Source organism: Saimiri boliviensis (assembly GCF_048565385.1).
Source record: "Saimiri boliviensis isolate mSaiBol1 chromosome 16 unlocalized genomic scaffold, mSaiBol1.pri SUPER_16_unloc_1, whole genome shotgun sequence".
In the NCBI taxonomy this organism is placed as follows: Eukaryota; Metazoa; Chordata; class Mammalia; order Primates; family Cebidae; genus Saimiri; species Saimiri boliviensis.
In genome coordinates, this window is record NW_027412499.1 from 91,286 (window position 1) to 107,669 (window position 16,384).

The 16,384-nt window shown below is 47.6% G+C and overlaps 1 pseudogene; it reads right to left on the bottom strand.

Annotated features, from left to right (window-relative positions):
• Positions 1–6,342: 6,342 nt before the first annotated feature.
• Positions 6,343–15,782, bottom strand: LOC141583153 (YTH domain-containing family protein 1 pseudogene; annotated as a pseudogene).
• Positions 15,783–16,384: the final 602 nt, after the last annotated feature.

A 16,384-nucleotide genomic window follows, 5' to 3' on the forward strand; every position in this document is an offset into this window, starting at 1 on the left:
GAATTGCCCGAACCCAGGAGGCGGAGGTTGCGGTGAGCCGACATCGCGCCATTGCACTCCAGCCTGGGCAACGAGAGCGAAACTCCGTCTCACAGAAAAATAAAAAATAAAAAAAATAAAGAAAGTCTCTGAAACTGATGAGAATAAATTCCATAGAAATATGACATCGGACCAATGATAGTATTGGTATAGAAAGGAAAAAAAGATGAACTTTTATAGATTAAAAGTGGATGGAAGACATTGATAGCAATTTGTCGCATTCGAATTATGAGCCATTCTCTGACACGTTTATCTGTACCGAGATGCCCTTAGGGTTTACCTTGCCCAGGGGGTCACATTTGCCATCCTTCGCCATCCAAGCCTTCCCCAAGTCATAAGCAGAAGCGAGCACGGCTCTTACCCTCCTTCTAGTTTTGGCTACTGTCATTCTCTTTGCCACGAAATGCTTTTGCACTTCCTCAAGTACAAACCCATTCAATCCTCCGCATCCATCTAATGAGATGCTGTGGGCCAGAGGTCAGCAGTTTGGGGCCATGGGGGAGAAAAAACATCATAGGTGCAAATTCCACCCACGGATGATCGGGAGTGGTGAGCTCTCTCTAAAACAGGTTTTGAGGAGAGCCTGGGGATTGCCAAAGGCACCGAATCCTTTGAAAGGAGCGGGAGGCAGGGGCGAGGAAGCTGGGAACTGGGAGGAGGCGAGCTGGGAGTGAAACCGGGAGGGGCGCGGCGCGCGGCTGCTGCACCGGACTGAAATTTTGTACCTTACCGGAGTAGGTGAGCCGGGCTTGGGAATGGGGACCGGGAGGCAGGGTGGGATGGACAGACAGCCCCACTCCCGGGAGCACAGTATGTTTTATACTGAGTGCGCAATGCTCGAAGAGCGCTCAGATTTTCCAATATAAGAAATGTAGTTTTCAGGTATTGTGGAAGAAGAACGTGTTTGTACAGCGCCTTATCATTGACGTATGTTATCTAGTAAACAAATTTCTTGAGTCTTAGAACTAATGCGTAATGTGTCAACTGTCATGATTATTACCCCTATTTATTTGTTTACTTCTTTCTTTGTTGATTATTTTTTGAGGCAGGGTCTTGCTCTGTCGCCCAGGCTGCATCGCAGCTGCAGAGGCGTCAGCTCGGCTCACTGCAAGCTCTGCCTCCCGGGTTCAGGAGATTCTCGTGTCTCAGCTGCCTGAGTAGCTGGGATGCTCAGCATGGCTCTGCGCTCGGCTACATTTTTTGCATTTCGAGTAGAGACGGGATTTTGCATGTTGGCCGGGATGGTCTCCAACTCCTGGCCTCAAGCGATCCACCCGCCTCGGCCTCCAAAGTGCTACGATTCGAGGCGTGAGTCACCGCGCCGGACCTATTAACCCATTTTGTATGTGAGGACTCTGAGGTCTGGGAAAACTGGACAAAGCAGAAACTCATGCCAAAGCCTTCTGTCCCCGTGTCCAGAGAGCGCTCCGTGACAGCCCAAGCTGATTTTCCAAGAATGTGATCACGCTTTGTCAGATTTGCAACGTTTCTGATATTAAGGCATCAGGTCCAAGTGCAACGTTCATAGAGAACTGAAGGGCTTGCATTCAAACAATTCTGAAAATATAAGAAATGGCTTTGTAGGCCGGGCGCGGTGGCTCACGCCTGTAATCCCAGCACTTTGGGAGGCCGAGGCGGGTGGATCACGAGGTCGAGAGATCGAGACCATCCCGGTCAACAGAGTGAAACCCCATCTGTACTAAAAATACAAAAAATGAGCTGGGCATGGTGGCGCGTGCCTGTAATCCCAGCTACTCGGGAGGCTGAGGCAGGAGAATCGCCTGAACCCAGGAGGTGGAGGTTGCGGTGAGCCTAGATCGCGTCATTGCACTCCAGCCTGGGTAACGAGAGCGAAACTCCGTCTCAAAAAAAAAGGTTATATATATATATATATATATATATATATATATATATATTTAAAAAATGCATTCTGAAGCCAGGCACAGTGGTGTGTGCCTGTAGTCCCAGCTACTCGGGAGGCTGAGGCTGTTGTACTATCAGCTGCCAGGTCTTAATCTTTCCATTATTTTGAACCCATGCGGTGAACGTTTTCCTCGAAAGGGCACGTTGGTGCTCAAAATGTTTTCACCTTTTGGGCTCGATGCGATGGCTCACGCCTGTAATCTCAGAATTTTGGGGGGCCGAGGGGGGCACATCACAAGATCCGGAGTTCAACACCAGCTTGGTAGACATGGTGAAACCCCGTCTCTACTAAAATTACAAAAATCAGCTGGGCGTGGTGGCACGTGCCTATAATCACAGCTACTTGAGTGGCTGAGGCAGGACAATCTCTTGAACCGGGGAGTCGGAGATTGCAGTGAGCCAAGATGGTGCCACTGCACTCCAGTCTGGCAACAGAGCAACAGTCTGTCTCAAACACCATAAAAAATGTTTTCACCCTTTGTTGCGTTTCAGAGTTCAGATTTGTTTTTATCAGCGATGTTCAGTCTGTACTAAAACACCTGTGTAAGGGGTAAAAGAGCATCCCTGACCGACCTTCCTTCCTTCCTTCCTGCCTCCCTCCCTCCCTCCCTCCCTCCTTTCCTTCCTTCCTTATGAGACAGAGTCTTGCTCTGTTGCCCAGGCTGCAGAGACTTGATCTTGGCTCACTACAACCTCTGCCTCCCACGTTCAAGCAATTCTCCCACATCAGCCTCCCAAGTAGATGGGATGACAAGCACCTGCCATCACACCCAGCTGATTTTTGTATTATTAGTAGAGACGGGGTTTCACCATGTTGACCGGGCTGCTCTTGAACTCCGGACCTCAGGTGATCCACCCATCACGGCCTCCCAAAGTGCTGGGATTATAGGCCTGAGCCACCACGTCTGGTCGTCTTTGACACTTAGCAGTAACTGCCAGTTGGCAGGGCAGGGAACAGTGGTCCCCTTGCATGCGATTGAATACAAAGGTTTCCGTGGATCTTGGAATAACGGTGGGGGAGGGTGATGGTATTTTCCTTGAGGGGAGGTGACAGACGAGGTGGGCTGTCAGCAAAGGAACAACTTGGTCATAACAGGAATTGAAAAGAGGCCAACTCTTTCTTTTCTATTTACTTATTTTTTATTTTTTATTTTTTGAGACAGAGTTTCGCTCTTGTTACCCAGGCTGGAGTGTCATGGTGCGATATCAGCTCACCGCAACCTCCACCTCCTGGGTTCAGGCGATTCTCCAGCCTCAGCCTTCTGAGTAGCTGGGATGACAGGCAGACGCCACCACGCCCAGCTAATTTCTTGTATTTTTAGTAGAGACGGGGTTTCACCATGTTGACCTGGGATGGTCTCGATCTCTCGACCTCGTGATGCACCCGCCTGGGCCTCCCAAAGTGCTGGGATTACAGGCTTGAGCCACCGAACCCGGCCGGAAACCCTTTCTTTCAAGAATGTAGAAACAGTCATTTCCAGCCCTATACTGGCTTATAAGAGTTAGCGGAAAGAATGCATTTAAAACACACAAGACTGGGTTTTTACAAACTGATCTCTGCTGTGTGTTGGTTCCTTTGGGAAGTTGCAACTATGTTTAGATTCAGCAATTAGAAACACATTTCTTCTAAAAGCTGCCTTTGGACATTCCAGAGTGGATGGGAGTACAGGATGTAAAGAGAAATGTCTGGCTCTAAAACAAAAACGGAGCTATCTAGCACAATGGTTGTCAATGTGTGCATTCAACTGACAGAGTTACACTGATCTGTATTTCACCAGTTCAGAAACCCTTTCTTTGTAGAATGTAGAAACAGTCATTTCCAGCCCTATACTGGCATATAAGAGTTAGCAGTAAGAATGCGTTTAAAACACAAAAGACCCGCTTCTTAGAAACTGATCTGCTGTGTGTTGGTTCCTTTAAGGAAGTTGCAACTATGTTTAGATTCAGCCAGTTAGAAACACATTTCTTCTAAAAGCTAGGTTTGGACATTCCAGAGTGGATGGGAGTACAGGATTTAAAGAAAAATATCTGGCTCTAAAACAAAAACAGAGCTATCCAGCAGAATGGTTGTCAATGTGTGCATTCAACTTACAGAGTTAAACTGATTTGTATTTCACCAGTTCAGAAACCCTTTCTTTGTAGAATGTAGCAACAGTGAATTATAGCCCCATAGTGGTATGTAAGAGTTAGCAGTAAGAATGCGTTTAAAACACAGAAGACCTGCTTCTTACAAACTGATCTCCTGTGCCTTGGTTCCTTTTAGGAAGTTGCATCTGTTTAGATTCAGCGAGTTAGAAACACGTTTCTTCTTCTTCTTCTTTTTTTTTTTTTTTCCGGGGGGGAGACCGAATTTCGCTCTTTTTACCCAGGCTTGAGTGCAATGGCACAATCTCGGCTCACTGCAACCTCCTCCTCCTGGGTTCAAGCAATTCTCCTGCCTCAGCCTCCTGAGTAGCTGGTATTACAGGCATGCACCAACATGCCCAGCTAATTTTTTGCATTTTTAGTAGAGACGGGGTTTCACCATGTTGACCAGGATGGTCTCGATCTCTCGACCTCGTGATCCACGCGCCTCGGCCTCCCAAAGTGCTGGGGTTACAGGCTTGGGCCACCGCGCCCGGCCAGAAACACGTTTCTTCTAAAGGCTGCATTTGGACATTCCAGAGTGGATGGGAGTACAGGCTGTCGTGAAAAATATCTGGTTCTAAAACAAAAACGGAGCCATCTAGCAGAATGGTTGTTAATGTGTGCAATGAACTTACAGAGTTAAACTGATGTGTGTTTGCAGCAGTTCAGAAACCGTTTCCTTGGAGAATGGAGATACAGTCATTTCCAGCCCTATAGTGGCATGTAACAGTTAGCAGTAAGAATGCGTTGAAAACACAGAAGACCTGCTTCTTACAAACTGACCTGCTGTGTGTTGGTTCCTTTTAGGAAGTTGCAACTATGTTTAGATTCAGCCAGTTTCAAACACATTTCTTCTAAAAGCGACCTTTGGACATACGAGAGTGGATGGCAGTACAGGATGTAAAGAGAAATATCTGACTCTAAAAAAAAAAAAAAAAAACGGAGATATCCAGCAGAATGGTTGTGAACGTGTGCTTTCAACTTACAGAGTTAAACTGATTTGTATTTCACCAGTTCAGAAACCCTCTCTTTGGAGAATGTATAAACAGTCATTTCCAGCCCTATGCTGAACACCACCACCATGTCCAATGCTACGGTCAATAGTAGCATTCGGCCTGTCTTTGGAGGGACCATCTACCGCCCTCCCGTGTCTCGACTTCCTCCTTCCGGCAGCAAGCCAGTCGCTACTTCCACCTGTTCAGGGAAGAAAACGCCCCGTGCCGGCGGGCAGGGAGCCGACAAGGGGAACCCGGAGCTCAGTGGCAGCATCCTGAGGTGCGAGAACTTTCAAAGGCTTCGACAGCTGATGCTCCTCCTGGCATCCTCAATTCAACCCACATCCGGTCCTGAGAAGCCCTGAGCAGTCAACCAGCTGTGGCTTCCTGTGCCTCGACTGGACCTCATTTTATCAGGGAGGCTTTAGTTTTTCTTGAGCCTAGGTGTGCTCAAAACCCTAGCCTTGGACAGGCTCCGTGACCATGGGCCTATTTAGAGATGTCATGAGGGTTACAGATGAAAATCCACCACAGGTTTAGTGGTCCTACGAGACTTCGTTTTAACAGTTTATGGCAGAAAGTGCGAATTTTCGCATACGGGGCCTGACTTCTTCTCTACCATAGATTCTACTTCCTGAAGTGTGATCAAAAGCTTGTTTTACTTCACCACTGTGTAGGAAAATTATTAACTGTGCCCATCCCTAAGGTAATTCTGGCTTGAGGACTTGTAATTAGTAATTAACATCTTTCTTGTTTAGGGATGTTCAATTAGTGCTTTGGCTGTCAGCTTTGCTCTCCCCTGAAGGCTTGTCCCCACCACACAGGACAGCCTTCTTCCTGATGAGAATGGCTGTGTGTTTCCCAAGTTGAGATGGCCTGCCCTACTACTGCCAAAGAGGTGACAGGAAGGCGAGCACTGCTCTGTTAGATCGTGTTCAGTTCTGTTGCGGAGTGCAACGCCCTTCGTGGGCGGTATGTATGTATGAACACACGTGCTTGTTGGAACTCTTTCTTTGGCATTTGTCCCTGGCTCCAGTCTCCCCCTTTCCGGGCCTGCTATGCCCGAGTTCTTCTACCCCTGCAGTTGCCAGCCGCGTCGGGAGGCTGTTTGCTCCGATGGGTTGGGTTATCTTTGTCGTGGAGATCTGGAACTTTGCACATGTCACTACGAGGGAGTTGTTTTTACTCTAGCATCTGCGATGAGGTGCCCTCTTGACCAACCCTCTCGATCACTACTCTTCCTCAAGCACTATTATTTATTCTTCCTCCTTTTTTTTTTTAAGCTGACAAAAAAAATACTACTTTATTAGTGGCTTCTACAAGATTAGAATACATAGAAAAGTACAAATAAATGCCAGTTCATTTGGGCAAAAATAAACGACAGGAAAGGCAAAGATGCAACACTCAACCCCGCACGGATGACACGCTGGAGCTGACAAAGCACACGCGTTTTAAACGGTTTTCCGAGTCACATGTTAGAACACGTAGGAAACTGGTTCTCCTTATTGTTTGCTTCGATTCTGCCGTTCCTTGCGCGCCACCTCCTCCTCCTCCTCCTCCTCCTCCTGGCGCTTCTCATAGTGGGCAAAGTCGTCGAAGATGGAGGTCGTGTCGTGTGCTTGTAGGAGCTGATGATTTTCAGCACCTGCTTTGCTTTTTCTAAGGGCATCTCCTGGGTGTCCCGGGAGTTTGTGACGGGTTTGTTGTCGTTGTGCTCCAGTCTGATGTGCCGCAGCTGGTTATTGGGCACGTCCTGAACAGAAATCCACTTGACATCAAACTGCCCCTTCCACTGGTCCTGAGACCAGACCCCAGCAATGGTGCCGTAGTCCACGGGGGACTCCATCTCGGCCACCCCACAAAAATGCCCGCTCCCGTTGACGCTGAAGAGCAGGTAGACAGGCCCCTTGCTGCTCATGCAGCGGAAGGCGCCGTCCAGGCGCGTGTTACCGTGCTCCGTGTGCACCGGATGGAGTACTTGATGGAGCGGTGGATGTCCTCGGAGTAGCTCTTGATGATGAACGCACGCCCGCTTTTCAGATTCCAGTTAAACTCTTTAGGGTAACAGCTGTGAGCAGCCTTCAGTTTTTCAAGGACGGGGTGGGATTCGACGCCAGGCATATAAGAATTAGCAGTAAGAATGCGTTTAAGGCTGGGCGTGGTGGCTCAAGCCTGTAATCCCGGCACTTTGGGAGGCCGAGGCAGATGGATCAGGAGGTCAAGAGATCGAGACCATCCTGGTCAACAAGGTGAAACCCCGTCTCTACTAAAAATACAAAAAATTAGCTGGGCATGGTGGCACGTGCCTGTCATGCCAGCTACTCAGGAGGCTGAGGCAGGAGAATTGCCTGAACCCAGGAGGCGGAGGTTGCGGTGAGCCGAGATGGCACCATTGCACTCCAGCCTGGGTAACGAGAGCGAAACTCCATCTCAAAAAAAAAAAAAAAGAATGCGTTTAAAACACAGAAGACCTGCTTTGTACAAACTAATCTACTGTGTGTTGGTTCCTTTTAGGAAGTTGTATCTATGTTTAGATTGATTGAGTTAGAAACACGTTTCTTCTAAAAGCTTCCTTTGGACATTCCAGAGTGGATGGGAGTACAGGCTGTAATGAGAAATATCTAGCTCTAAAACAAAAACGGAGCTATCCAGCAGAATGGTTGTCAATGTGTGCATTCAACTTACAGAGTTAAACTGATTTGTATTTCAGCAGTTCAGAAACCCTTTCTTTGGAGAATGTAGAAACAGTCATTTCCAGCCCTATAGTGGCGTATAAGAGTTAGCAGTACGAATGCATTTAAAACACAGAAGACCCGCTTCTTGCAAACTGATCTGCTGTGTGTTGGATCCTTTTAGGAAGTTGCAACTATGTTTAGATTCAGCGAGTTAGAAACACATTTCTTCTAAAAGCTGCCTTTGGACATTCCAGAGTGGACGGGAGTACAGGAAGTAAAGAGAAATATCTGACTCTAAAACAAAAACGGAGCTATCCAGCAGAATGGGTGTCAATGTGTGCATTCAACTTAGAGTTAAACGGATTTGTATTTCAGCAGTTCAGAAACCCTTTCTTTGGAGAATGTAGAATCAGTCATTTCCAGCCTTATAGTGGCATATAATTGTTAGCAGTACGAACGCGTTTAAAACGCAGAAGACCTGCTTCCTACAAACTAATCTGCTGTGTGTTGGTTCCTTTTAGGAAGTTGCATCTATGTTTAGATTCAGCGAGTTAGTAACACAGTTCTTCTAAAAGCTGCGTTTGGACATTCCAGAGTGGATGGGAGTACAGGCTGTAATGAGAAATATCTAGCTCTGAAACAAAAAAGGAGCTATCTAGCAGAATGGTTGTCAGTGTGTGCATTCGACTTACAGAGTTAAACGACACCTCCGGGACAGAAGAATATGGTGGGTGCAAGTTCGGAGGTGAGGCGGGTACTTTGCTAGAGCCGAGGAGTTCAAGACCAGCCCAGGCATCAGGCTGCAGTGCATTCGTCTGGCCAAGGCCCATGGCAGCCTCCACTTCCCGACCTCAGGCAATCCTCCCACCTTGGGCTCCAAAAAAGCTGGGACTACAGGCGCCTGCCGTCACGATGCCCGGAGAACTTTTTTTTTTTTTTTTTTGCGACGGAGTTTCGCTCCCGTTGCCCAGGCTGGAGTGCAATGGCGCGATCTCGGCTCACCGCAAACCTCCGCCTCCTGGTTTCAAGCTATTCTCCTGCCTCAGCCTCCCGAGTAGCTGGGATTACAGGCACGCGCCACCATGCCCAGCTAATTTTTGTATTTTTAGTAGAGACGGGGTTTCACCTTGTTGACCGGGATGGTCTCGATCTCTTGACCTCATGATCCACCCGCCTCGGCCTCCCAAAGTGCTGGGATTACAGGCTTGAGCCACCGCACCCGGCCAGAAACACATTTTTTCTAAAAGCTGCTTTAGGACATTCCAGAGTGGACGGGAGTGCAGGATGTAAAGAGAAATATCTGGCTCTAAAACAAAAACGGAGCTATCCAGCAGAATGGTTGTCAATGTGTGCATTCAACTTACAGAGTTACACTGATTGGTATTTCACCAGTTCAGAAACCCTTTGTTTGGAGAATGTAGCAACAGTCATTTCCAGCCCTATACTGGCATATAAGAGTCAGCAGTAGGGAGAGAGATCCAAGATCGCTGATCACTAGCAGCTCGGGATTGTAGCTCCCGGTGTAAGCGCAAAGAACGAGAGGACGCCACACCTTCACGTGAATTCTTGTTGCTCACGCACCAGGAGATTCCCGGCGGAGGAGCCCCACGGGTCGCCAGCGCGATTCTTGTGACCGGCGAGGCGGTTTGGCCGGCGCCTCGGAGCGACGGTTCTTGGTGCAGAGTCGGAAAAGCACCATCGATCTTAACGCCGCTGATTTGGTGGGCGCAGTGGGTTGCTCAGATTTCGGCGCTGAGAATCGGTAAGTTGGACGTCCACTCAGGAACCCAATTACAAAGACGGTGAATACAAAGACCACAGATGGATAAATTTATAACGAAGGGAGGAAAACAACCAAAAAAGGCTGAGAATGCCGAAGATCAGAACGCTTCTCCTTCGGGGGGCGGGGGGATCACAGTTCCTCATCAGCGACGGAACAAGGCTTGATGGAGAACGAGTGTGTTCCAATTACAGAAGCAGGCTTCAAAATGTGGATAATGAGAAACTTCTGTGAATTAAAAGAACTTGTTTTAACCCAATCTAAAGTAACTAAGAACTTTGAAAAAAGATTTGACGAAATGTTAACAAGAATACACAATTTAGAGAGGAATATAAGTGAATTGATGGAGCTGAAAAACACAATAGGAGAACTTCGTGAAGTATGCACAAGTTTTAACAGCCGAATTGATCAAGCAGAAGAAAGGATATCAGAGGTCAAAGACCAACTCAATGAAATAAAACAAGAAGACAAGCCGGGCGCGGTGGCTCAAGCCGGTAATCCCTGCACTTTGGGAGGCCGAGGCGGGTGGATCATGAGGTCGAGAGATCGAGACCATCCCGGTCAACATGGTGAAACCCCGTCTCTACTAAAAATACAAAAAATCAGCTGGGCATGGTGGCGTGTGCCTGTAATCCCAGCTACTCAGGAGGCTGAGGCAGGAGAATTGCCTGAACCCAGGAGGCGGAGGTTGCGGTGAGCCGAGATCGCGCCATTGCACTCCAGCCTGGGTAACAAGAGCGAAAACTCCGCCTCAAAAAAAAAAAAAAAAAAAGAAAAAAAAAAGAAGATTAGAGAAAAAAGGATAAAAAGGAACGAGCAAAGTCTCCAAGAAATATGGGACTACGTGAAAAGACCTAATCTACGCTTGATAGGTGTACCTGAATGTGACGAAGAGAATGAATCCAAGCTGCAAAATACGCTTCAGGATATTATTCAGGAAAATTTTCCCAGCCTAGTAAGGCAGGATAATGTTCAACTCCAGGTAATACAGAGAACACCACAGAGATATTCCTCAAGAAGAGCAACTCCAAGGCACATAATCATCAGATTCATCAGTGTTGAAATGAAGGAGAAAATACTAAGGGCAGCCAGAGAGAAAGGTCAGGTTACCCACAAAGGGAAGCCTATTAGACTCACAGCAGATCTCTCAGCAGAAACCCTACAAGCCAGAAGAGAGTGGGGACCAATATTCAACATCCTTAAAGAAAAGAACTTTCAACCCAGAATTTCACATCCAGCCAAACGACGCTTCACAAGTGAAGGAAAAATAAAGTTTTTTGTGAATAAGCAAGCACTCAGAGATTTCATCACCACCAGGCCTGCTTTAGAAGAGCTTCTGAAAGAACCACTACGCATAGAAAGGAACAAACAGTATCAGCCTTTCTAAAAAAATTATGAAAAAGAGCATCAATATAATGAAGAATTTACATCAAATAATGGGCAAAAGAGCCAGCTAATATTAAATGGCAGTATTAAACTCACATATATTATTATTAATTCTAAATTTAAATTGACTAAAACCCCCAATCCAAAGACAGACAGGCAATTTGAATAAAAAACTAAAACCCAACAGTATGCTGCATCCAGACCCATCTCACATTCAAGAATGCACAAAGACTCAAAACAAGGCATGGAGAAAGATTTACCAACCAAACAGAGAGCTGAAGTAAATAAATAAAAAGCAGAAGTTACACTTAAGCAACAAAGATCAAAAGACGCAAAGAAGGACATTATATAATGATAAAAGGATCAATGCAACAACAAGAAGAGCTAAAGATCCTAAATATATACGCACCCAATACAGGAATACGCAGACATACAAGACTTATAAAGAGACTTAGACTCCCACATGATAATAGTCGGAGACTTCAACATTAATATTAGACAGATCAGTGAGACAGAAAATTAACAACGATATCCAGGACTTGAACTGAGATCTGGAACAAGTAAATGTAATTAACATTTATAGAACTCTCCACTTTAAATATACGAAATATACACTCTCATCAGTACCACATCATATCAACTTAGAAGTTTAAACGAAATGTTGGTTGTCTCCTTGTTTGTTATTCTCTTCCCTCATTTTCTTTCATGTCTCCATTATTAAGGACAATTATAGGCATGCCCGTATTTAGACTGCATTCTAACCCGGGCAATAAAGCAATACCCCCATCCTCTCTCCCTCGTCCTCTTTCTCTTTCTTTCTCTTCTTTATTCTTTTTCTTTCTTTCTTTTTTTTTTTTTTTTTTTTTTTTTTTTGAGACGGAGTTTCACTCTTGTTACCCAGGCTGGAGTGCAATGGCGCAATCTCGGCTCACCACAACCTCCGCCTCCTGGGTTCAGGCAATTCTCCTGCCTCAGCCTCCTGAGTAGCTGGGATTACAGGCACATGCCACCATGCCCAGCTAATTTTTTGCATTTTTAGTAGAGACGGGGTTTCACCATGTTGACCGGGATGGTCTCGATCTTTTGACCTTGTGATCCACCCGCCTCGACCACCCAAAGTGCTGGGATTACAGGCTTGAGCCACCGCGCCCGGCCCCCTATTCTTTTTCTTATAAAAGGAAAAAAAAAAAAGAGAGACTTTCCCTCTCTGTCTCTCTCTCTCCACACACACACATGCACACACACCTAAACACACAGTCACACACACACACATCTGTTTATCCATTTCTACATATTAGTCTTTTCTCACAAGCTGTGCTTTTAATATAGACACACATGATTTCATATGAAGCCGACTTCCATAACACTGATTTCAACGTAGAACGATTGTGCTATCTGCAGCAAAGCAGCCCATGGCCGAGTCATGGAGAGGCGGAGAAAAGAGGCAACGGCATTCTCAGGCCTGTCAGGCCTTGTACCCTGGGTTGGGGTGGAAGAACTCATCAGCGACGCAGCCTGGCTGGAGTGGGGGACGGCCCCAGCCCTGACAGTGCAGGAAAATTGAGGGCTTCCTTTACCCTGGTCTTGAACACTCTGTCCTCAGCACTGAGTCTGTTGTCCTAGGTCAATGTCATCATCGACCTCCTCCACTTGCTGGAGCCCAGGGAAGCTCTGGAAGGCTGAGCTCCTGACTGGGGCTGAGACCTGCCCTGGGATTCAGAGCAGACTCGTCCCAGCCGAGCAGATGTTGAGGCATTTCCTGGCTGTCCGGGCAGCAGGACCCCAGTGACCCTCGATGTTGCTGGTGTTTTCTGAGAGTGGAGATTCTGCCTCCTGGAGACTCAATCCTGAGGACTGCTGGGTCAGCACAGGCCGAGACATGACTTCTGGAGGGACGGAGAAGTGCAAGACCCGTTTCTTAGAACCTGATGTGCTGTGCGTTGGATCCTTTTAGGAAGTCGCATCTATGTTTAGATTCAGCGAGTCAGAAACACGTTTCTTCTAAAAGCTGCGTTTGGACATTCCAGAGTGGATGGGAGTACAGGCTGTAATGAGAAATATCTGGCTCTAAAACAAAAACAGAGCTATCTAGCAGAATGGTTGTCAATGTGTGCATTCAAGTTACAGAGTTAAACTGATGTGTGTTTGCAGCATTTCAGAAACCCTTTCTTTGGAGAATGTAGAAACAGTCATTTCCAGCCTTATACTGGCATATTAAAGTTAACAGTAAGAATGCGTTTAAAACACAGAAGACCCGCTTCCTATAAACTGATCTGCTGTGCTTTGGTTCCTTTTAAGAAGTGGCAACTATGTTTAGATTCAGGCAGTTAGAAACAAATTTCTTCTAAAAGCTAGGTTGGGACATTCCAGAGTGGACGGGAGTACAGAATGTAAAGAGAAATAATCTGACTCTAAAACAAAAGCAGCTGGGCGCGGTGGCTCAAGCCTGTAATCCCAGCACTTTGGGAGGCCGAGGCGGGTGGATCACGAGGTCGAGAGATCGAGACCATCCTGGTCAACAAGGTGAAACCCCGTCTCTACTAAAAATACAAAAAGTTAGCTGGGCATGGTGGTGCGTGCCTGTAATCCCAGCTACTTAGGAGGCTGAGGCAGGAGAATTGCCTGAGCCCAGGAGGCGGAGGTTGCGGTGAGCCGAGATCGCGCCATTGCACTCCAGCCTGGGTAACAAGAGCGAAACTCCGTCTCAAAAAAAAAAACAAAAAACAAAAGCAGAGCTATCCAGCAGAATGGTTGTCAATGTGTGCATTCAACTTACAGAGTTAAACTGATTTGTATTTCAGCAGATCAGAAACGCTTTCTTTGGAGAATGTAGCAACAGTCATTTCCAGCCCTATACTGGCATATAAGAGTTAGTTTAAAACACAGAAGACCCGCTTCCTATAAATTGATCTGCTGTGCGTTGGTTCCTTTTAGGAAGTTGCAACTATGTTTAGATTCAGCGTGTTAGAAACACGTTTCTTCTAAAAGGTGCGTTTGGACATTCCAGTGTGGATGGGAGTACAGGATGTAAAGAGAAATATCTGGCTCTAAAACAAAAACGGAGCTATCCAGCAGAATGGTTGTCAATGTGTGCATTCAACTTACAGAGTTAAACTGATTTGTATTTCAACAGATCAGAAACCCTTTCTTTGGAGAATGTAAAAACAGTCATTTCCAGCCCTATACTGACATGTAAGAGTTAGCAGTAAGAATGCGTTTAAAACACAGAAGACCCGCTTCTTACAAACTGATCTGCTGTGCGTAGGTTCCTTTTAGGAAGTTGCAACTATGTTTCGATTCAGCGAGTTAGAAACACATTTATTCTAAAATCGACCTTTGGACATAGGAGAGTGGATGGGAGTACAGGATGTAAAGAGAAATATCTGACTCTAAAAAAAAACGGAGCTTTCCAGCAGAATGGTTGTCAATGTGTGCATTCAACTTACAGAGTTAAACTGATTTGTGTTTCAGCAGTTCAGAAACCCTTTCTTTGGAGAATGTAGAAACAGTCATTTCCAGCCCTATATTGGCATATAAGAGTTAGCAGTAAGAATGCGGTTAAAACACAGAAGACCAGCTTCTTACAAACTGATCTGCTGTGTGTTGGTTCCTTTTAGGAAGTTGCAACTATGTTTCGATTCAGCGAGTTAGAAACACATTTCTTCTAAAAGCTGCCTTTGGACATTCCAGAGTGGATGGGAGTACGGGATGTAAAGAGAAATATCTGGCTCTAAAACAAAAACGGAGCTATCCAGCAGAATGGTTGTCAATGTGTGCATTCAACTTACAGAGTTAAACTGATGATGCCCTGATTTTCGGCATCATCATGACCATTCTGATGATCATCATTCCAATCCTGATTCTGCAATCCTATCAGTAGATCCAGAGGAATCACCGGGGACAGGGGCTCTGCTCGTGACCTGTCTCCCTCCCTGGTATCCAGATTCCATCGCTCGCCCTGTCCCCAGCCCATCCCGTATCAACCCTTGACCCTCACACACTTTTCTACACTGGTTCAATAAAGTGCACGTGCTCCTGGAAAAAAAATAAAATTAAAAAATAAAACTCAAAATAATAAAGAAGAGAAGCGTCACTGGGAAGTTTTTATTTTATTTTATTTTATTTTATTTTTTTAATCCATGCAACCAGTCTTATTTATGCATAATTGAGAAAACACAGGCCTAGAGAGGTTATGAAACTTGTCTACAGTTACACAGCTTGTGAAGGGCACAGCCACGATTTGAAACCAGGCAGCTTTGCTCTCGGCGACCTCAGTGGGCTGCCTTTTGGTAAATTCAGGACATGAGGAGCAGAGGAGGAGGGGCAGGGAAAGGGTGCAAGGTGGGGAGGCTCTGAGGGAGGCCGATGGGAGAGGATGGAAAGATCAACCGATCGGCACTGGCTTGAGGCTGGCTGGCAGGCCTAAGCCCAGGGGCCTTGGGTGCATATGGCCCCAGGAAGCACGCTCCCCATTCCCTTCCTGCTCCTTCCTTCTTAAGGGCCTCTGCCCATGGTTCCCCTGGAGAGCCAAGCGGGGGTCTGCCAGGCAGCGTGCGTGAACACGCACGGGTGAGGGTGACTGGGGCATCTGCCCACCTGATGTACACAGACGTTGCACTTGTCACGGAAGCCCATCTCGTGGCCATCCTCGCCCTCAGGAGAGCGGCACACGTCACAGACGACATCCTCATCACACTCGATGCCCAGCCCCTCCTGCGTCTCGATGGCCCTGGCCCTATTCTGGTCGCACAGGGTCTCCAGCTCCTCCAGCACACGTTCCAGCGTCAGCTCATCCAGCTCTGGCCTCTCCATCTCCTGAAGTTCTGAGTCGATGAGCTGCAGCCAGTAGGCGTCCATCTCGTCCGGGTCCTAGCGGCTGCCTCCTGGCCAATCCGGCCGGGAGCCCTCCCCGAGCGTGGGGCTGCTTGGGGATGCCCGGGCAGGGGGGCCTTCCAGAGGTGGGAGGGTCCTCACCAGGGGCTCTGGGATGGCCTCTGCCCCGGCAGGCACCTGCACCCCTTTCTCCCATTCCTGTCGCCATGGGTCTGCCAGGAGGCAGGAGTCATCCGGGCTGAGCTGGTGTGAGTCCGGGATCCTCATGGCTGTGATGACATCTGTCCGGAAAACCTCCGAGGGCTTCTTTTCGTGCTGTCGGGGCCAGCCCGGCTTGGTGCTGCTGGGCAGGCTGGAGCATCTCGAGGCGGATGTAGATGTCGCGTGACTGTCAGTGGTGGCAGAGTTGTCACTGCTGATGGGGTCTTTTCGCCTCTTCTCTTCCGTCTTGCTCCGCGGTCCCCCCCTTGAGGGGCGCTGCCCGCGGCTCTGCGCCGCTGCAGGGACCGGCGCGGGAAGGAGGCTCCCGAAGCCCGGAGCTCCCGGGGGCCGGCGCGGGAGGGCGGGGGGCGCTCATCCATCCGGGGTCGCGGCCAGGGAGGCGGCGGGGCCCGTGGCGTCCCCGC